The following is a 22,611-nucleotide window of genomic DNA, read 5'->3' on the forward strand; positions in this document are numbered from 1 at the left end:
CACAGCATCATAGCATTCCCTCCTGGCACACTACATTGTCCTCAGAGGGCAGCACTTAAGAGACAGGATGAAACATCCTCCTGCTAAGTAGTACTTGCCGCAACAAATTTAATAATAATCTTTTAAAAAAATTTAAAGGTCATGAGAAAGACCAGATCTAAGATTCCTGAAATGTAATTCTAGGGTATTAAAGTAATAACTGCATAACAACAGAATTGCTGTACTTGGGTGTATAAATATGATGTCTCAGTCTATTTGGATGGCTATTTTTGCTTTTGTTTTGTTTTGTTTTCTGAAACAGGGCTTTTCGGTGTAACAGTTCTGACTGTCCTAGAACTCACTCTGTAGACCAGGCTGGCCTCAAGCTCACCGAAATCTGCCTACCTCTGCCTCTGCCTCCCAAAAGTGCTGGGATGAAAGGTGTGCAACACCACTGCCTGGCCTGGATTGTTATTTTTAAAAGAAACTACCACGATCTGGGTGGCTGAGCAATGCCAGCACATCTATTCCTCATAGTTCTGGTCCTAGGACAAAGCAGTGTGAGGAGGGGCCACAGTGCTGACTGATGAGGGAGAAAGCACCGAGGGAGCACAGCTGAGGGTCCCAGTGTTGTGTGTGTGGTGGGGGGGGTACCCGTGCTCATGGCATCTCACAGTTTACAGAAAGCCAGAACTTGGGAGAAAGCTGCATAATGCTAGTGCCATCTGGGCGACAAGGCCTTCACGCTTATGAACGAATGCCTGATTGCATCCCCAGGACCTGAAAACCTGAAATGTTTATCTGGGAATGACACACCTTACCAAATCTTTCTTAAGAAGTGAATGACGGAGGAACCTGCCGAATACCTCCTCCATTCCAAGTACCACTAGCCCCACTTTTCTCTTTGAAAAAAGATCAGGCTCTGCCAAAGATTACAGGCATGGCAGAACAGAGAAGCGCAATCCTACCAAACACCCTGAGCAACAGTGATACTCTCAGGTGAACCTTCTTTGTGTATAGACACACGCACACAGATGTGTGCACACAAATACATGCAGTCAGAGGAATGGGCACATCCACACCCATGAGAAAAATCATGTACATGTGCATTTCATATCTGCAACCATTCATATGTACAAACAAGACTACATAGGTAGTCCCCACATGTTTGCACCAAGCACAGGCAGTCAGATACATACAACCACATACCATTCTGACATGCCCACTGAAATCCCTGACACTTCATGGACCACTTATTAAAAACATCACCGATAGAGTCTGCAGAAGTTGCAAGAACCCCCAAGCCAGGCCATGACAGGGTTAACACAATGAGCATTGTCCAGAAAAAGAAAGACGATAGCTCCCACCCAACCAGCACACACGGACGGCAAGTCAGAGCTTCAACACTGCTTTCGACTTCTCCTTGCTGCTCTTACTCACTGATTCTCTTTAGGTAAAAGTAACAGAAACTACTTGATGTGCTAAGGGTAGCATATTAAGACAGGAAGAAGGCTGTGTGGGCTAGTTCCTCAATAAACCCAGGACTCACTATATAAAGAAATAGGACTCTTCTTGGGGGCAATGAACATGGCGCATGCCAGTCACTGCTGGAGGGGTTGGAAAGCAAAAGTTCTTCATCTAAAGAGCCCTCCCACCAGATCTCTGTACATGAGCTGTTCTTACATATTAGAAAAAGACGCGTGTGGGTATCAGACAGGCGGGACCACCGTAAGAGCACTTTCCACAAAGGGATCTTGGGAGACACAGCTCTGACAGGCATGCCGCAAAGCTGGAGGAATGCTTTGCACTCATCCGTCCAGCCCTCTGGTTCAATCACTCTGTGGGTTCTAGTCCAAGATGGAGAAGCAAACTTTGTCTTTGCTGAGATTGCCGCTCAGAAGAAAGCCCAGGTCTATATGGACTCAGTGGACCCACTATTACACTGTCCCCAAGCTGCACATAACTAGCTAATGCTGACTCAAGGGACCGCCTCAACTCCACTTCACCTCTCATTTTCAGATTTGAGAGTCATGTTTAGAGATCCAATTACTTTTATTTATTTTTATTTATTAACATTACTATAGGGGATTTCGTGTGGGACATGGGCAGAGGGCCGAGGACAACTTCAAGGAGCCAGTTGATTCTTTTAAACTTTATGTGGGTTTTGGGAACTAACCTCAGATCCTCCGGCTTACACAGCACGTGTTTACTCTCGGAGCACTTTCCCTGCAAGGTCACCTCTGCTAACAATCAAAGAGCTCTGTTCACCTCATGGGCACCAGTGATCTGCCCTCAGATCCTTTCAATTTTCCTGTTGGCCATCAGTAAAAGGACGGAGAGACCCTGCCTGTTCCTGTGGCTGTGCCACTCCCCACTGTCTGTCTTACACATCAGTCTGGCACATGGAGGCCCCTCCCCAATCAATGAGGCCCCACCCACCCACCACTGCCTAGCTGACCTCAGTATCCATGACATCTTCCCAGTCATGACTTAAAGCCGTGCTGGACTGTAGGAAACTGCCTCAAAGCAAATGGCAGGGGGCTGGAGAGATGGCTCAGAGGTTAAGAGCACTGCCTGCTCTTCCAAAGGTCCTGAGTTCAATTCCCAGCAACCACATGGTGGCTCACAACCATCTGTAATGGGGTCTGGTGCCCTCTTCTGGCCTACAGGCATACACACGGACAGAATATTGTATACATGATAAATAAATAAAACATTTAAAAAAAAAAAAAAAGCAAATGGCAGAAGAGGCCCTGCACTACAGGGGGTGAGAGGCCTGGGAATGGGTTGAGAAGAGGAAGCTGGGGTAGGAGTGAAGTGGAAGAGATACCGTTCATGGGGGTAAACAAGAGACACAGAGGACCCCCAGCAGTCCTGGGATGGAAAGAAACATGTGGGACTGAAGTAAACAGGGAGACCCCCAGCAGGCATAGGTTAGGAGGAGACAACTGGGACTCAGGTAAACAGGGAGACACCCCTCCCCAACAGACCTAGGATGGGAGGAGACATCTGGGGCTCAGGTACCCGGGAGACACACTCAGCAGACCTAGGATGGAAGCCACAGGACAGCAGTTAGCATGTTCTTTAGCACTGTGTGGCAGAGGGCATCCAACCGTAACACTACCGACCAGGTAGATGCCCTTAACTCTACACAGATCCTAAGAGGGCCCATTTCTCAGCCCACTCCTGGCTCGCCATGGTACATCTTCTCTCTACTCCAAAACTTCAGGAGGTCAAAAAGAGAGAAAAGAGCCAAGGAGGTCCTAAGGCTACAGAGGCCTACCAGGGACACCCTGAAAATCGTCCACAAAGGAACTGTTGGGGGTGGCAGTGAACACTACAAATCCCAGCACTCGGATTCCAAGCTAGGCAGACAAGAGGTTAGGCAGAGCTAACACTGACCATGAAGGAAACCCTAAACCTCCACAATGGACTGGATACGGAAGAACAGTCCTCATCATTCCCCAAAGGCCCAATCCTTAAAGGCTGTGTGATGGAAGTCAGTTACACGTTCATTTTGGAGACTTATCAGTGTACAGTCAGAAAAGAGTTCAAAGTTGCACTAATTGTAAGGTTTAAGCATCAAGAAGGTGCCAACATACAATGGACCCTAACTAGGGCTGGAAGACGGCTCCATGGTTAAAAGCACTGGCTATTCTTCCAGAGGACCTGTGTTCAATTCCTAGCATCTACATGGCAGCTCACAACTGTCTGTAACTCCAGTTCTAGAGGATACAACACTTTTATCCAGACATACACTCAGGAAAAAAAAAGAGGGAGGGAGAGAGGGAGAGAGGGAGGGAGGGAGGGAGGGAGGGAGGGAGGGAGGGAGGGAGGGAAGACACATAAAATAAATGTCATTAAAACAACAACAACAAATGAACCCCAACACAAGAATAGGCATTTCACTTACACACTGTAAGATTTGAAGTGCAGGCTATAAAAGACTTGACATGAAGTCACAAATTGCCCATGGCAACCTACTTTCCCATGGTAATAGCTCAGCTCTTTCTAGAAATTCTCCTTAGGAGTATTTATCTGTGTAAACATGGGAAGGCCTGCCAGGTGGGGGTGAAGAGAGGCACAAAGGGAAATTCCATGACTTAACTCTTGGAAACTCCCAGGCGAAAGGCAGTCTTCATTTTACTCCCCCCTCCCCCGCCTCCTTCCCCAGAGTCTAATGGGTGAGCAGTTCAAGGGCATAGACTTACCTCGGCAAGCGATCCCTTGACCGGCAATGGTCTGTCTGCACACTCCACAGACTCTGGATTTTTTAAAGTCCTTTTTCTTAAAACTGTGAGGACATGTAGTAAATTCTTCTGGCTGAAAGAGTAAAGGAAGAAACTGTCAGCACTTTAGCTCGTGGCGTCTTCTTTTTTTTTTTTTTCTTTTTTTCATTTCTTTCCTAGGAGATAATAAATCTAGTGAGCCTTAAAAGGGGCTGAAAGAGGAGCTTTACCAAGCAAACTACAGTTCCGGAAAAGAGTCCGTGGATGACATTCTGGAATCCAGAGGGCAGCTCACCCTCTGTCAGTGGGTGCATCTCCCCTGGGATGCTTCAGGACTGAGACCTTAGGCGGCTACCTAGGTGATAGATACTATGTTCCTTCCAGCCTCCAGCCTGACATCATCTACTGTAATAACAAAGTAACCACACACCCCTCCCTGACCCTCAGGCTTTTTCTTCTAGGACAAATGATTAGCACAGAGCAAAATGAAGTTAAGAGGTACTGAATTAAGAGGCACTGAACATTTTTTTCTTTCAAAGGTGTCCCAAAATAACCACTAAGGTTCAGAGATTTGCAGGCCAGCAGTGCTGGGATGTGCTCTTCTGTAGAAAAGACAGGCCTAGGATGAGCCGGGACCCACAACGCATGCTCCGTCCTTAACCACGATGACAAGTATTTGTATGGGGAGATTAACTTTCATCCGTCAACTTCGTGTTTACAGAGTCTGGGGCTCTTAGAAAAGTTCATTGTGTTTTAAAAACATCCCTATGCCTATTTACTGATGACAGGGCATGATCAGTAACTAATAACCATGTGGTTACTGTCAGCACACACGCAGGCACACAAACACACACACACACACACACACACACACCAAAACAACTTACATTCACTGAGAAAATAAAATACATCATGTCTCATGCTCTCAGTAACAATTGATTTGGGGGAAAAAAAAGCTTGATAATTTCTTTCAAACTTTAAAAACTGTGACAACCTAATTTACAAAGTACCCAGGGCTGCAGGAAGGACTTTATTTATTTAGTATTTATTTTATTTAGTAGATCTAAATAAAATAACAATCCCGGGAAGATGTGACAACCTGCTTCCACCACGACAGCATTTTTATTTACTTAGCTCTGAATCTACAGGATCTTTCATTGCTGGCTCAAAAGTATTACTAGAGACTAGATGTATTCGCACACCTAAAATCATGCACAAAATAAACAGAAGCACTATTCTGAAATCACTGCAGCAGGAAATGAAGAGCTGTGATGAGGATGCTTTGGTCAGCAATGCCCCGCCATGAGATTGAAATGAGGCTGAAGCCTTTCCACTTGGGGATTTTAGGGCACTTGTAGTTTATGTAAAGAGACTCTGTGATACCATCACAATGACAACTGCACCTGATGACGTACATACTAACTGCATCCTTGTTCAGGGACCCATGATTGCACTTCAAAGGGAAGAATAAGTTGGGTAGGGTGAACCTAGTTGGAGTGAACCTCCTGTCTCACTCACTCCTACTGCCACTTCTGTCTGAAGAGACTCTCTAGGCTGCAGAGAAGATCCAAGCTGAGTCCACTGAGATATCTCTGTTGAGGAAGGCAAGAAGAGTCTCCTAGACAGGTTACCGCCAAAGAGCTGCAGAATTCTTAAGGTCTGCAGAAAAGCTCTTAAAAAGCACCAGTAGTGAAGAGCATATCTGTGACCATCAAGGATATAGAAAAGAACCCCCGAGCCCTCCAACACACACCCTATGCCTCTCCAGCAGAATTAGAGGAACAGGGCCCCGTGCTCCCCCAGAGCTGAGAACAGTGCTTGCTTGCTGTAGGTCAGGAACCCCAGCTATGCCCTGTTTTACTACAGGAGATGCAGAAAGACCATGCCTCGTAAAAATTAGCTCTACCTTGAACACCTTCCTTGGCCTGCGTAAGCAATTTGAAAAACACTGCCCCACGGCTGTTACTGCTGTCCAGCAACATGACTGCATTTCAGAGAAAAAGCACACCAGAATACCACAAAGGCCATAAAATTTCCCAGAATCCAAACAAGGTAAAATTCACCAAGTCAAAACTTATCAGACACTCAAGGAGGCAAGAAAGTAAATAGATTCATAACTAAAAGGAAAAAAATGATGGAAATTGACTGAGAAGTCAGAATTAGAGGACAAGGACATTGAGGGCGCGATTACAGTTGTATTACAATTCTCTAAATGGGGAGATCTAAACACTGCATAAAGAGCCAAAGAAAACGATCGCAAAAAAAACAAGCAAACTTTAGAGGTAAAAAAAAAATATAGGATATAATTATTGGACAATGACTCAAAAAATATAGTGAACTTAAAAAAAATAATCACAAAGAAGCTCGGTGGTGGTGGCGCACACCTTGAATCCCAGCACTGGGGAGGCAGAGGCAGGCTGATCTCTGTGAGTTAAAGGATCTACAAGATCCTGATCTACAAGAGCTAGTTCCAGGACAGACTTGAAAGCTACACAGAGCAATACTGTCTCAAATGCTCCCTCCCACAAAAAAAAAAATCACAATGAAAACCTCCCAAATAAAGCAACAAAATGAGATAATGTACATATAAACAAACAAACAAGTGTCTAGAGCTGTGCAAGACAAATAAATGTTTACTTGGCGCCCCAATGGGGCAAAAGCACAGAAAAGATACTGGAAGAAATAATGACTAAAATATGTGTGGAAATACAAGGAAAACTGTAAAGACATAGAGCCAAGAAACAAAAATTGGCTATAACTATGCTAAGGCACATGAAAACAAATTACTCAAACCCAGTAACAAAAAGAAAAATCTTAAAAACACTGTTTGGGGGGCACATCACATCCAGAGGACAAATAATTAGGATTAACAAGATTTCTCACTTCAAGATTGCTCAGCTACGTGGACAGAGAGATGGCTCAGCCCTTAGGAACACAGACTGCTTCCAGAGGACCTCAGATGAGTTCTCAGCTTACACAACAGGCGGCTTATACCTACCTGTTACTCTAGTCCAAGATGTGATGCTCCTGGCCTCCAAGGGCACCCATTTTTATGACACACAGACACACTCACATGTACCTAATTTTTAAAATGAGCATAAACGTTTAGGAAAATAATAAATTTGAAAACATCTGGGAGAAGTTAGTGAAACAGTACAAAACAGTGAAGGAAACCAGCCAATTTAAACTCTGCAGTCAATGTATCTTCCAAAATTGAAAGACTTTTACAAACTTATTAAGATATTTACTCAAAAGCTAGAAGTTAAAAGAACTTGCCAACAACTGGCAAATACCACAGACATACTTAAAATGGTCCTCAGATAAAAGGAAGACGGAAATAGAGACTTTATAGCAGAATGAGGAACACCCAAACGGCAAATCATGGGTAAATATGCACTTTTTGTCCTATTAGAAACCACCAAAAGGTAACTAACCATCCAATACAAAGCAATGTGTTATAGTAGTTATGAAATCAACTCAGCCTCGTTTTCTCAACTGAAGAATGGATGATGAAGAAGAAATACACATAAAGGAATTTTAGTCAGCTGCAAAAGAAAACAGATGAACCCGGAAAACATTATAATGAGTTACATATATGAGGTCCAGAAAGACAAAGGCTGCATTTTCTCTCTTATATATGGATGCTAGCTTCAAATTTTAAATCTATATGTTTAACTTGGGACTGCCCAGTGAGGGAAAAAAAGAAAAAGAAAGAAAGAAAACTAGAATTTTTCCCTGCATTGGCCTTTGACTGTCTAGACTGGGTTACCTTTGGTACCTTCCCTCTCTAGCCTGTTTTGGGGGAACAGGCCTGGGGGTCTTAGAGGCTGGGCCTCCCATAGCTCCATCTCTTGCCTAGACACTTGAGCTGCCCTCTCAAGACATCGAGGGAGCAGGGGGCTTAAATCGGGGCTGTGGGAGAACATGTGTGATATGAAAATAAAGGCTCAGAAGACCAAGGGTGGAAAAGTTTAAGTGGGGAAGAAGGGAGGTGGAGAAAAGGAGGTAGAAAGAAGCTAGCCCAAGCTATGGAATGAAGAAGGAAAGAACCACATTGAAACCCACGATCTTGTGAAGTGAACTGATTTTAAACATATATTTCTTAAAAAAGTTTAAATGGAATCAGCGTACACGGACAGACAATGCTGCTCCCAGAAGACATTGGTCCTTTATTGAAAATCTCACCGTCAGGCTTTTAGTATCTCCCTATGAGGTGTAGGTCAAGGATACCTTAGAGCTACCCAATAATACAAACAATTGTCATGGTTTAGAAGAAGACACATCAAAGAAGCTGTGTTCACAATGGGATAGCCATATAAAGACCTAGGAGAAGATGGCTGCCTACAAGTGAAGAAGAGGCCACAAAACAAACCCACCATGCCCACACCATGAATGATGTCTGTGTCCTTCCTCAGCACTGCTTCAGGAATGCATTTCTGTTAAGCCACCATGTCGGGGGCATTGTTATGCAACCCTCTCTCAGCAATCAACAGATCCAGTCAGAAAATAAACATGGATACAAATGATTTGGATGATAGTATCAAACAGTTTGACCTAACAGAAACTGAACACTTGACTTAAGAGCAAGGGAACACACATTCTTTCAAGTGCATTGGCGTGTTCAGCCCTATTGTGGACACAGAACAAGTCTGAACAAATCAAAATGCATTCAAGTCCCACTGGAAAAAAAAAAAGAAATCTTCTTTGACCACAATGGAACCAAATTGGGAACACAAACAGCAAGCTCTGGAAAATTCCCAAACAGTTGTAAACAAAATAAATAACCCGTGGGTTAGCCTACATAATCTACAACATACTATGTCGTGAAAACTTGGCTTATCCCAGAAATACAAGAGTTCATACATTCAAAATATCAATCGATTAAATACCAGGATTCTGGAGGCTGAGACAGGGAAATGGTAGAGGCCAGATCCTGTCTCAAAAAGTAAAACTATCAAAAAAGCAATTAATAAGCTAAGAAGGGAACCAGTTGGTCTTCTAAATCAATGAGAAGAACCCACTGGCAAAATCTAGCATCCTTTTCTGATAAAATCTCAAACAGGGAGAAAAAGAGGCTTCCTTGAGTGATCACATGTGGCTAGATAAACCCTACAGCAAACATCCTTAGTCAGAGGAGCCCAGGCTTCCTTTTAAGATCTGCAGCAGCCTAATCAAGACTTCACATCGAGAGTCTAAAAGGTACAATGAGGCGAGAAAAGGAATTAAAAGGCCCCCCTTTTAGAAAGCTGTAAAATAGTCTTCTTCCTGGTAGTCTGACAGCCTAGATAGAAAAATCTGATGAGATCTACGAACAAACAAAAACCTTTAGCAAAGCTGGGGGGGGGGGTGCAAGACCACATCATTCCGTCCACATGTCACCAATGAGCTCTCCTGACTGAAATTCAGAAACCTTGGCCACATCCAAGAGCATCAGAGGCCATTTCTAGATTTAGACTCTTTCAAAGGCTTCAAGTTCCTTGGCTGTGTGGACACTTCCCAGCCTACCTATCTCCCTGTTTTTGCTAGGATGTAGAAAACACTGTCACAGAAAGAGAAAGTGTCCTGAACCCAGCAGAAACTTCTGCAACGGCTCTGCCACTCCTTCTTATGTCTGTGTCAAAATAGATATTGCCTACTTGATAGCAGACACCCTGTATCCAGAGCCCTGCAAGAGTCTGAAACATTCACATAGCAAGTCACTTACATGTAGTTATTAGTTATCACAATCCCCACAGACCTACAGATGGAGACTGACATGCAAGACCTAGAGCCCACAGGCAACCAATGAGCGATAAGGCTCACTCCAGTGCCACACTCAGACAGGCATGGGAATTCACCCTTCATTACACCCAGGCTGGCACATACCTTTTCTGCCCAATCTCGCTGCTCTTTGTTTATAATCTTTTCTCTTGTGCTAGACCCCCATACCCTAGGTGTGGGGTGCCAAGCTCTTTTGCCTTTGTCCTCTGTGAGCCCTGCCCAGCTGGCAGATAGCAGACCACAGTCCCTCAATTAAGACTTGTGCACTAAATGAACTGACTGTATGTAGTCTGTGGGCCAGGGAGAGATACTGTAACATTTCAGTGGTCACAAACACCTTTATTCCAAGCCAGGAGAAAGAGATACTGTTTCCCTACGAGGTTCTTGCTCACTGGTCCACAGTTAGAAGCTGCAGAGTGGAAACAGCAGAGGCAGAGTGGAAACAGCAGGGGCACTGTGGTGCCTGCTCAGCCATTTCAATTGCCGGCTCCCCAGGGAGTTTATTAAGATAGTGTAATAACATCTGCTCACGTGCACCCTACATAACATCTCTTGTGAAAGAAGACTGGATAGAGTTAGATCGCCTGCCCCTGTCTTCACCTGATGCCGCACTTTCATTTCTCCCAGAAAGGGGGAGGAGGGTCAGCAAGGCTAAAGCAGTTGGCAAAGCCAGTTCAGGAACCTAAATTGCATTTAATTGTTAGGAGCCAAACTATGGAAGCCTAACCAATAAGGCTGCTGATTCCACAAGGACACCGGGAGAGGGCCAGGGCAATTAGCCTTGATAGTGAGGTCTCTGGACGGTAGGGAAGCCCTGAGCTCAGGGGAAAAGCAAAACCGCACAGGGAACCCGCAGCCAGGTTCTCTCCACCAAAGGTCATCGTGGCTAAGTAGTTTCTTAGTACAAGGATGTGTCTGCACAATCCGAGCTATATTTTCCCTTCAGGAAATATTCAGCCCACCACAGGAAGCAAATGTAGCTGAACTGGGGTAGCTAGCTAACATTCTAGGGAGACAACACTGATCAAAAACATTCCCAGCTCAACCAAACCAGAACCCTTCTCGTCTGCAGAGCTGTCCCCAGACCTACCCACAGAAGGCAGACTCGCAGGGCAAGAGAGACCCCTACACACACACACACACACACACACACACACACACACAGGCACGCAACATTAGTCTCACACTTCAGAGCAGTGGTTTTCAAATTGTGGGTCACAATAGCGTCCATTGCATGAGGGTTGTATATCAGATACCCTGCTTATCAGATATTTACGATCCATAACAGTAGCAAAATTACAGTTGTGAAGGGGCAAAGAAAAGAATCTTATGGTTGGGAGTCACCACAACATGAGGAACTGCTATTGAAGGGTCGCAGCATTAGGAAAGTTGAGAAACACTGCTTTAGAAAAGCCACGCCTGGCTGCTCAAGTAAAGCTGACATACGGACCTTTCACTCTACAGAATCTCCCAAAAGTTTTCTGGGAAAACAATCGAAGTTGATGTTGGATTTATAAGATATAGAAAAGGGGGTGGGGCTTCTACCGTGCGCCTGTTTAATTTGAAAGCCACAGAGGATGGTCTTGTGATCTACAGGACGCTGCGGTGTCCTGGAAGACCCGGAAACTTGCACTAGACCTCTTCCAGGCGCGACCGGGTCATCTGCAAGAAACCTCGGCAAGAAACACGCGCGCGAAAGAGCGAGTCTGCGCAATGGCCAGTTGCCCGCCTCCGCTGCAGAGAAAGAGTCGCAAAGAAGCCTTTTCCAGCGGTTTTGGACTCATATGGGCAAGGACTGTCCTGACTCCCACCTTGCCCCGGCCTTACCCGGACAGTAGGCTGCATCCGGTTCTCGGTCCCTAGACACTGTCACACACTCGTGTTCACAGCCCAGCACAGTCAGACGAATGAGCAGCAGCCGGGGTACGCGCGCGCTCACAGCCCACGAGTGCCTAGGGAGCCCACCCGGGACGCCCCCGTGCCTGCCCGGGGAAGCCCTATCCGCCCGCAGCGCTACACTCACCTGGTGCGGACGCCCACGCGCCCCGGTCTCCCGCGCCAACCTCGCGGGCGGGCCCGGGGCCAACGCGCGCCACCGCATGGCTACCTCTGCGATCCGCCCCCCTTCCACGGGCAATCGCGGGGGGCACCGACGGCTCTAAGCCCTGAGTGGGCCAGGCCCTGGTCCCGTGCGTCTCAGGCGGGCTCTGCAAAAGCTCCAGCCGTCAGAAGTCAGACGCCGGGAACAAAAGCCAGGCGCGAGTGGCGGGCCCCGCGCGGCCGCCCTCCATCTGACACGAATTAGCCCGCCCTCCCCCGCAGACCGCAGCCCAGAGCCGGGCACCGCTGCTCAGCCAGACGCGGGAGAAGTGGGCGAAGAAACGCCTTCCCCCGGGGGGTGGGGGGAGTGGGGGCGCCTCCCTGCCGCCATCTGACTGGAATTACCGACGCTTGGCTCGGGGTTCGGCATTACTAGGATTTCAAACCTCTAGGCGCGCTGGCCCAGGGGCTTAAAGAGAATCAAAACGCAGCAGGTTCCCAGGGCTTTTGGCATTTTAAAATCTTGACTGTTCTCCAGTCCACCCTGAGTCTGCGCTGGGAAGTATCGACCCGTAATCGACACGACCCAGCCAGAGTGCATTTGGAGTAGGAAGAGGGAAAACACTAAGGCAGAGAGGGCTTCTTACCAATGTGCTTCTGAAGCTTTAAAATAAACCGGGTGGGGGGTGGGTGACCTTACTGGAAAAGGTTGGTGGCTGTGGGGTTTCGGGCAAAGCCCAAAGTAAATGACTGCCCACTTTGCACACCTGGGTGTGGGTGTCCATTCCCCATCCTCAGTACCACCCGCTGCTGGACAATCCTGACAAATCTCAACCTTTCCGAAACTCACGGTCTGGTGTATTAGAAAAAAATTAAAAACCAAGAGTGGGGGCAGGATAAAGGCACTGGGATGGAGGAGGGCAAGCCAGGAGCCCAGAATGAATGAGGGTCCCTTTTAAAAGCAAAGAAGGTACACTCCTATCAAGGGAAGCCTTTCTCCTACCCCAGGCCTACGGACCTGCGTGGGACTGTGTCCTTAAAAGCAATCTCCACAGCAGCAGAGTAAAGCTTCAAACAAGGCAAGTCTAACTTCTCAGACTACAGAACGACTGCTTTGAAGAAGGATGGGTTCAAGTTCAAGCAATTGCTCAAGTCTCTTCGTTGCAGCAGAGGAGACCCCTGCAATAGAGTCGCAGTTTAAGAGCATGTAGCTCTAAACCTGAGGCCCTAGTGGCCCTGGCGCCACTCCCAGCCCATGTGGCATTCTAATAGCCTGCAGTTTCCCAGAGCCCAGGCTCTGTGGATCTCACACTCTGACTTTGAGTCCATGTGCCCAAATGCCTTAGCTGGGAGGGCAGTCTGGGTGGGCGCAAGGGCCTTTATGGTTACCACATGTGCAAATTCCAGCCATCAATTCAACCTCTCAGGTCCTGGCACTAAATATCCATCTTTCTGTTTCTGCAGTGGGGCAGCAATGGCTGCTCTTCAAGTCTCAACTACAAAAAATAATAGAAAGAAAACCAGAATTTGCCTAAGCTAACCATGCCATCCAGAACGCCAAATCTTCATGCAGTTATCACCAGGCAGATGTGCACGTGTTCTCTTCCGCGCCCCCTCAACTAAGATCTTTACCCACTTTCTCTGTGGTCATCTATCACTATCTCGGTATCCCTTCATCATTCCTGTTTCCCTGTAGCCACTAATTTAAGCCTTGGTTTTCGCGAGCCTCTCCGTCATAGTCCCGCATGCACCGTCTCTATCCTCCGCTGCCTGGGGATCCCTGACAGTAGGATTGCATTCACTCTGGATCCCCACATCAAACCCAAGAAGGCAGGAAGCAGTGATTCTCCTGTCTATCAGGAGGTGTTGACTGCATCAGCGCCTTACTAAGGTGATGGCAGAGCCAGCAGAAGGAACCTGAAGACGCGGTGTTCTAATGTAATAAGCTCTGAGGGAGAGTGTGTGCTCCACACACTCTGAGGTCCACTCAGAACTACCATGAAGCGGCAGGCACTGCCAAATGTGGATGCTCGTGTCTGTGATTCCAGCAGTAGGAAGGCTGAGGCATCGCTCAGACCTGCCACACAGGGAGGCGAACATCAGAGGGTGCCTCTTTATTATAGGCATACCTGAATCTGCCGGAAGTTATTTAAAAGAACACGCCATTCAGAAAACGCCTACTCTTTATTACCAGTTATAAACTACGTGAATGTGATACACCTTCTAGCTCCTGACAGCAAACTGGTTTGTCTCCATCCTGGGGAGAATCAACAATGACAGCCAAAGACACTGGGCCAAGGTCCAGCCAGAGCCTTGAAACCAGGGGACTTGCCCACATTGACTGCACCTCTCTCGAACGTTCCCTGGCCTCCCTACCGACCCCTCAGCCAGGCTCCCAGCTGGGCTCCACACTCCAGGTTCCTTCCACTCTGAGCCATGGTGCTCTCTTCTGACTTCTGGGCCTTTTTTCTTTTCTCTTTTCTAATTGATAGCAACTGCTTTCTCTGGGCTCAGCTGAAGATCCACCTTCCACCTGGTCCCCATCCCCGGTGGTTAAACATCTCCCGTCCTAGAGCAAAATTCACGGCAGAGGAAACCACTCCTCGTTTGGCCATCCGGATCCTGCAGCAACACTCGGCAGGCCCATGCCACACAGGCACAGTGTTGTGTGGAGGCTGATAAGAAAAGGTCCTTCTTTGTTCTGCTCCCTGGCCACTCACATGGGTGGCGTCACACCCTTACCCACCCAGCTCCACCTCTTAAGCAAGCTGTGGGCAGACAGAACCATGGGGCCTGGGACATCCAGAAGCCATGGTAGGCAGCCAGCTCTTGTGGTGGCTGATTCCATGCAACGCCTGAGTGGCAGCCTCTGTCATCCCCACTCTGCAGACAGCAGCGAGAGACAACTTTCTCCTCAGCCTCCTGCTTCCTTTCTGCTTTGCCCCACTCCTTAGTGCTTCCCACTGGCCAGACTGGTCTCCCTTTGGCTTCTGGCTGCACTTGGTCCCCAGGAGCAAAATGACATTCTTTTTGCATGGGGCAGGGGAGGCTAATGGACTGAGATTTGGATGGGGGGGGGGGGACATTTTCCAGGCAAGGGAGGAAGTGAGAATGTGTTTGGGTGAGTGGGCCAGACATGGTGGCTAATGTCCAGCTAATGCTTGAGGGAGACAGGATGCAGGAAAGAGGTTGGGGGACTGAGCAAGATAGCAAGAAGCAGTGACAGGAGAAAGACCCCAACTGGGCCAGACTGGACCCCTGGAGCACTATGAAGATATTTCGGAAGAACAGTCTGGAGTGTGTGTGCAAGGGTGGTTGTATGTCAGGGAGCGTAGCGGCGGAGTTCCCTCTCACAGCCCCCTGCCTAGAAAAGCTTTCATATGTGAACAGGATGACAAGAAAGAGACGTGATGGGAGACTGGATACCTGCAAGAGAATGAAACCTGGAGCCTCCTGCCTTAGAGGAGTAGGGAGAACATTCTACAGGAGGCAGACACACTGGGGCAGCAGTGAATCTCATCTCTTGGCATAGGTACACTTAAAAGTGAGAGTAAGACAGACAGCTACCCTCAGCTCTGTCCACAGGGGTCAGGGTTAGAGAAACGGAGCCTGTGGCAAGGTCGCACCCACAGGAATGACAGAAGAGCACACCACAAGGACAATGGAGACAGCCTGGAGCCTATAGCCTAACCCTCAGAGGATGCCAATGGCAAAACAGTAAAAATATTCCATCACAAACCATAGGCAATAGAGTCCTTGAATCCCCACTGTTACAAACAAATAACATAGTTAGAGTCTGCATGGGGTCAGCACCTCCTACCTGGTAAGACAGGGAAGGTGTGGGATTCCCCTCTGTATGCTGTGAATACCATTTTTTAATAAAGAAACTGCCTTGGCCAGTTGATAGGGCAGAACTTAGGTAGGCAGGGAAAACTAGACTGAATGCTGGGAGAAAGGAGGCAGAGTCAGAGACAAGCCAGAGAGACGCCTGAACTTTGGATGCCGGAACTTTAGCCGGTAAGCCACAGCCACAAGGCAACATATAGATTAATAGAAATGGGTTAAATTAAGATGCAAGAGTTAGCCAATAAGAAGCTAGAGCTAATGGGTCAAGCAGTGTTTTAAATAATATAGTATCTGTGTGATTATTTCGGGGCTGAGCAGCTGGCAAACAACAAGTGGCCTTCTTCAACAGGAAGGGATAGGCAAAACAATAGGAGATGCTCCTAGAGAAGATGGGGCAGGGCTATACAGGGTTTGTAAGGCAGGGTTGAGACCAGCTTCACTCATCCTGTAGGGGCTTCTGTGGGGTCACAGGCAGAGACACATCCTCTAGCACTGATCTCCTTGGAGCGTAGAGAGCCCCACAGTACCTTCCTTAGAAAAGAGTAAGTCTATGATTGAGAAGGTGGTAGACTCCCATGTCAATCAAGAGGTCAAGATAACCGTGACCTTGGATCGTGCAAGCCTTTGCCAGTGCTAACAGGAAGCTACTGGCAGCTCTTACCTGCAGAAATCTCTAAAACTGGCTTTCTCATTCCCAGAAACATCTTGGGGACAAGGAGCACACATCAGAGAGCAATAGAACAAACTAAAGATGTTGCATTTGAGGTGCTTGACCCACAGTACGTGGTAGAAAAACAGTTGTTACCACTAAGATGGACGTAGGACAGCAGCCTATGTGTTTCCACCCCTAACACTGCTTTTACCTCCAAGGGACATTGTGTTTTATAAAATCTGCCTTGGCATCCACTGCCTCTGGGAAGAATCCTGGAGCCACTGACCTCAGGGGGCAGGCCTTAGTCTACCAGTTCACCAACACGCCTCCACTGTCCACAGAGTTCAAGACATCGGTCAGGACAACAGCTTAGGGCCAACTGTCAGTCTATGCAGCCACATCTGGAGACTTCTTTGTCAACAACAGATGGTGACTTCTGACTTCGTAGCAGGGTGTTCCACCAGCGCTGAGGAAATATGCTCCATTTCCCCTGTTTTCTCCCATCATATACTTCCTTCCCCCAGACTTAGAGAAGGAAAGAAAAACTGCTTTTCCTGCAGATCCCATCCCTACTGTGAGCTTCTAGCCCTTTGGTATGAAACTTTCTAAACACAGGAGTTTTGTTCCCAAGCCACCCTCCTATGGCTTTCTGACCCAGATGCCCAAACCAACCAGGCTGTCTACTCAAATACAGTCTCACCCTCCCAGTGGAGGAATTAACTCTAAGAAAGGAGTGGTGGGACTGAAAAGCAATTATTCAATTATTAAATGTGATAAATGCATAACAAATGCTCTGTGTGTTTATTGAGCCAACCAAGTAGAAGGGAACGTCTGTCCCTCAGTGACCTGCCTGGGGTGACAGATTTCTAATCCCACAGAGCCAGGATACACACAACCACTGCAGAGGGAGGAAGAAGACACATGGAAATATTCCAACACAGTATAATATAAAAATGCTAGTTTGTTAATGCTGGAAGATGATGGCCCAAACATATCAAAGCTTTGTTTTCAGCAATGAGGCCATTATGTTTCTATAAGAGCAGAAAACCATCACACTAAAAACACCGAAATGTACCTAAGAGTCTGGAGTCTGTGCTGTTCCAGGCAAAGTGTCTTAACTGGCAGTGCGCTGCAAGACAGCCTGTGCAGTGCAACGTGTGCACGCTGTGTTCAGAACCAAGGCTGCATGCAGAGAAGCCGCAGGACCCAAGCAAGTGCTGCAGGAAACGCTTTAGTCTCCTTGCGCTTCAGCTTAGGTTCATTTGGTCATCGTGCATTCAAAAGCATTTTACTGCTGCCAGATGCTCTCGTGTGCCCCACACTGAGTTAGAGAACTCCTTGTAGAACATGACCCACCATTGTGTTCTAAACTGGACATGGCACACCTTTAATCCTAGCACTCAAGAGGCAGAAACAGGACTATTTCTTGTGAAGACCAGCCAAGACTTCACAGGGAATTTCATTCGAGTCAGGGACACTTAGTGAGACCTTGTTTCAAAAGATGAGGAAGGGGGAACGGAGGGAGGAGGAGACTACTGCCATCCAGGTTCAATTCCCAGCACTTATATGGTGGCTCCTAACCATCAGGAGCACCAGTTCCAGCCCATAGACACCAGCACACATAAGGTGCACATACATGCACACTCATATATATATACACATACATACATACACACACACACACACACACACACACACACACACACACATATATATATATATATAACATTTAAAAATAACAAATAGGAATTTTAAAGTAATAAAAATAGTGGCTCCAGGAAATTTAATAACCTGATCAGACTCAAAGTCTTGGCAGCTTCAGGAGCGATTAAATCACTTTAAGGGCCCGCTGACAAATGAATAGATAAGGGTGATGCGGTATACATAACCAATGGGTTAGTACTCAGTCGTAAAGAGGGTAAAATCCTGCCATTTTCAACAATCTAAGTTGAACTTTGGTTATTGAAATAAGCCAAGCACAGAAAGCCAAGCACCACAAGAGCTTACTTTTATATCTACTATGGAAAAAAAAAACAATCTGACAGAACTGAGAGGAAAGAGGTGGTTAGCACCATCTGGACAGGGGCAGGAGGGGGCCAGGGAGTGGGCAGACCAACGGTGCAAAGTTTGTTAGATGCAAGTAAGTTCTGAGTTTCTATTGCAATGGAGGCTATAATGGCATTTCAATTGTATTTTAATAAATACAACTTGCCTGATGATCGGAAAAGTAAAACAGCCACACTGGCCTGCCTTACAGTCCAGGCAGCAATAATATACACCTTAAATCCCAGTAGCCACACTAGCTTGCTATAGAAACCAGGCAGTAGTGGTGCACGCCTTTAATCCCACCCCCTAGAGAGGAATATAAATCGGGAGGAGACAGCTCATAGAGTCTTATTCTGAGATTCCTGGAGGCAAGATCACCATTCCGGACTGAGGTGGAGGTAAGAGCCAGTGGCTGGCTATTTTGGTTTTTTTTGACCTTCAGGTTGAACCCCAGTTTCTGTCTCTGGGTTTTTGTTTGGTTTTGTTTTCTTTAAATCTTTCTTCAGAAGGCTGATATAGTTGAGAATACAGGGTTTCTCTGTGTAGCTCTCCTGGAACTCACTATGTAGACCAGGCTAGCCACAAACTCAGAGATTCACCTGCCTCTGCCTCCCCAGTGCTGGGATTAAAGGCGTGTGCCACCACCTCCTGGAGGAAAAATAGATTTCAACGCTCTCACCACAAAGAAAGAATAAACATTTAAGATGATGATAGGCTAATTACCCCACTTTTATCAGTATGTAATGCACATCCATATCAAAACACCATGCTTGAGCTGAGAGACTCACTGCTGTGTTCTATGAATATCTACAATTACTATATTTGAGTTTAAAAATTAAAGTTAGCAATCAAACGTCATTTATGGAACACCTGTAGTTCGCCCAGGCAAAGAACCTAAGCCTGGTTTCTACCCAGTCTCCTATCAGCCACAGAGCGTGGCCAGTACAGCTGGAACAGTTTCTCCAACAGAGAGATCTGGTTCAGTTCCTTTCCAGAAACCACAGGGAAGCCCAGGGATTGGCCCAAGTTCGTTCACACCTCCTCAGCTCTACAGACTAGAAACAAGCCAACTTCCCCTATTGAAGCCAGCACACAACAGCAAAGGCCCATCTGGATCCTGGAAAGAAAACATCAGAGGGGCCACCCTGGGTCACGGCAGGCCACACTCACCCTTGTACTGCCCTGAAGGGTGTGGATGGAAACATCCCCAAACGAACCAGCTCTACCCCAGTCATTCACACCACAAATCCTGGGGCGATCCCCAGATGCCCGTATGTCTTCAAAAGCTTTCACTGGGGGCTCTCAGCTATAGCTTAGTTAACAGGCTAGGAGCAAAGATCTTGGGAACAGAAGCCCATAGCCTGAGTCCTTCCCACAGCAGACAAGCCTAAAAAGAGGTGAGCAGCAAGCACATACTGCAATGGCCAGAGAGTGCCCTGGAAGACTCCAACCAGGCTAGCTGCAAAAGTGGGTTTAATATTAACTTCTCTGAGTCACGGTTTCTTCCCTTGTTACTGTAGCTGACAGACCTCAAAGACTTCTAGTGAATGTTAATGAGGCAGTCATGGAGGGGCTTTGTTCAGTATCTGGCAATCACCCCTCCCCAACCCTTTCTATTTTCATCAACACAACAAGTTTTAGCTACTTATTATCAAAGTCTTCAGAGGTAAGTTTGCTGTTTATGTGGCTGTGAGTCAGCATTTTCCTTTCCAGGCCGGTCACAGATAGCTCAGGGAATCCACCACACTCCTGGCAGTTCCTTCCCCTTTCCCGGCAAGGTTTGGATCTGAAGAATTCATCCTCAGGTCTGGCACAGCACCGCTGCAGGAGCCCAACACGTATGACCACTCCAACGCATGTGACTACCAAACAAGGGGCACCCCCACACTCTCCACCCCTCCACCCCAAGCCCTGCACAACCACCCAGCAAAGGTTGGAAAGCCTTCCAAAGAGTAGACACCGAAGGTGTCAGCTCTCAACTTCCTAAAGACTTTAAGCAGTTGCTTTTCATTTTAAACAGTCACTGAAGAATATCTTCTCAGCCCTCCTTTATTAAAGAAAAAAAAAAAAAGAACAAGTTTCTAGCCATTACTGTCTTCATGTTGGGGGTGAGGGGAGTTGCTGGCTAGGGCATGACACCTTTACTGTTGCCCAAGCTCATAGCACACCAGCCTCCAGGGGTAGGTTGGGTGTTTGCTCTGTGTTCCTCAGCCCACACCCCATGGGGCTGTGCTTGACAAATGCTTCCTTATACAAGGAGTAAGTGTGTAAATCAACAAAGACAGCCACTGGGTTTAAGGTGACTGTCACTTGGGGGCCACACCCCTCGGTTACACCCTGGGTTAGGCCTTTGGAATGCAAGGTCTCCTATCAGCTGCCCTTTGAATTTCTGATTAGCTGCAATAGGGACCATTTCTCCATTCATGCCTTCTGGAGTTTACTAAGGAGTGGGAGGGGCAGAGACGCCTTAAGCCTAAAGGGATAAGGGGAATCCAACCTCTGGAAAATAAAAAGATGAAAAGAAAAGAGCCCTGGTGAGAAGGGTGCCCAGAAGCTGAGAGGAGGGAGAACAGAACCCAGTGCAGAAGGAAGAACTTAGGAGACCAACGGCACCCAGCACTCCTAAAAGACTTCAGCTAGGAACTGACAGGAAAAACACCCGCAGAGAAACCCAGGGCAACATCTCCACTCATAAGAGTGGTAGACATCAGGGATGAAGAAGGGAAGACCTGCTTCTGCTTAGAGCAGACAGCACAGGAAGTCAGGACACCGGAAGACTCTCCTCCTGGGTTGTCATTACCCTGGATCACACTTGACTTGCACCAGCCAGCCGGCCAGGCTGCTCTGTGCATCTGCTGTTTGAGAATGAAAGGTGAAGGGCCAGAGGGGCAGCAAGCCAAGGTTGCCACTTCCAGTTCTGAACACAGCCCTAAGTCTAACCTTGGCCTTTCCGAGTCTTGCCCATTGTACAGCTGCGGCACCAACACACACAACTCAAATTCTAGTCCAGAAGGGCAGCACTGGCCACTCAGGGCCACCACCATTTATAGCCTTAGATACACACTACAGAACCCAGGCCTTGTGACTCTAATCATATGCTGCTGGCCCAGCACGTCTGGCCCAGCACGTCCTAACGCCATCCTTTTCTCCCTCCCTGCCTTCCGCAATAAAACCTGCTAGAGAGCATAACATCCTTCTAAATCAACTGCACACGGACCCTCCCAGCTCAACTCTAATTTACAACTTCGCTTTCCTCCCAAAAGACATCTGTAGAGAGTAACCCCGTTTTTCTCCCAAAGCAGGATACTCCACCTCATCCCACTGAGCCATCCAAATGCTAGGCTTCATGCTGCAGAGACATTCAGACCCCACCTCTCCACAGCTTCTTAGTCTAAGGAGGAATACCCAAGTCCTCTTTGCTCACCTCAGTTGCCCCTCCCCACCTGACTCCCAAGTTTCCAGCAACAAGGGCTTACTCTATATACACTGGTCTCCAAGATGGTATGTCTTATCTCAATGCCTTGCCCTTGCAAAACAGGGTGGGCTTTGTCCTACAGATGGTCCACTGTGGGCATCCTCCAGAACTACCACCCTGCAGCCACTGACTAGTCAGCCAAATGCCCTTCTCCCCACAGTACTGACTGGAAGACTCCAACATCAACTCTTTCTCTCTGAGAGCTCCTCCCACCCATCTGACTTCTTTACCATGCTACCATCAGCCTGAAGCCTTGCCCTTTCTCCAGTGCATACAACCTAACCCTGCAGAATAAATTCAAAGTGAAGCTAGACTCTTCACCTCCTCTCCCGCCACACAGTTCACCAATAAACTGACCTCTGCATCCAAAGTCAGCCAGCTGGAGCTTCTTCTGGGCCTGATTTCTGAAGAAGACGCAAATCAGCAAAACCCCTCCCACATCTAATCGGTTTGCTTAAAAAGCCACAGGCCCCTCGGACTAACTTCATCTATTCCCTACCTCCCAGACTAGTAGTCCTCCTGACGGGTTTGTGAGCTCTGCTAGGTGCACCTATCTCTTGCTCCTACCAACCCAATTTTCTTCC

General features: G+C 47.4%; 1 protein-coding gene across 3 annotated transcripts in view; it reads right to left on the reverse strand.

The window, feature by feature from the left end:
- The window catches only part of Tns3 (tensin 3), a 230,020-nt gene that overhangs the window by 182,072 nt on the left and 25,337 nt on the right, over positions 1-22,611 (reverse strand). For all 3 annotated transcript variants that reach the window (XM_038325227.1, XM_038325254.1, XM_038325246.1), the window contains exon 2: positions 4,191-4,302. The gene's annotated coding sequence lies outside the window, so the exon portion shown is untranslated. The remainder of the gene's footprint in view (positions 1-4,190; positions 4,303-22,611) is intronic.

The sequence above is a fragment of the Arvicola amphibius genome, chromosome 1 (genome assembly GCF_903992535.2).
Source record: "Arvicola amphibius chromosome 1, mArvAmp1.2, whole genome shotgun sequence".
Classification (NCBI taxonomy): domain Eukaryota; kingdom Metazoa; phylum Chordata; class Mammalia; order Rodentia; family Cricetidae; genus Arvicola; species Arvicola amphibius.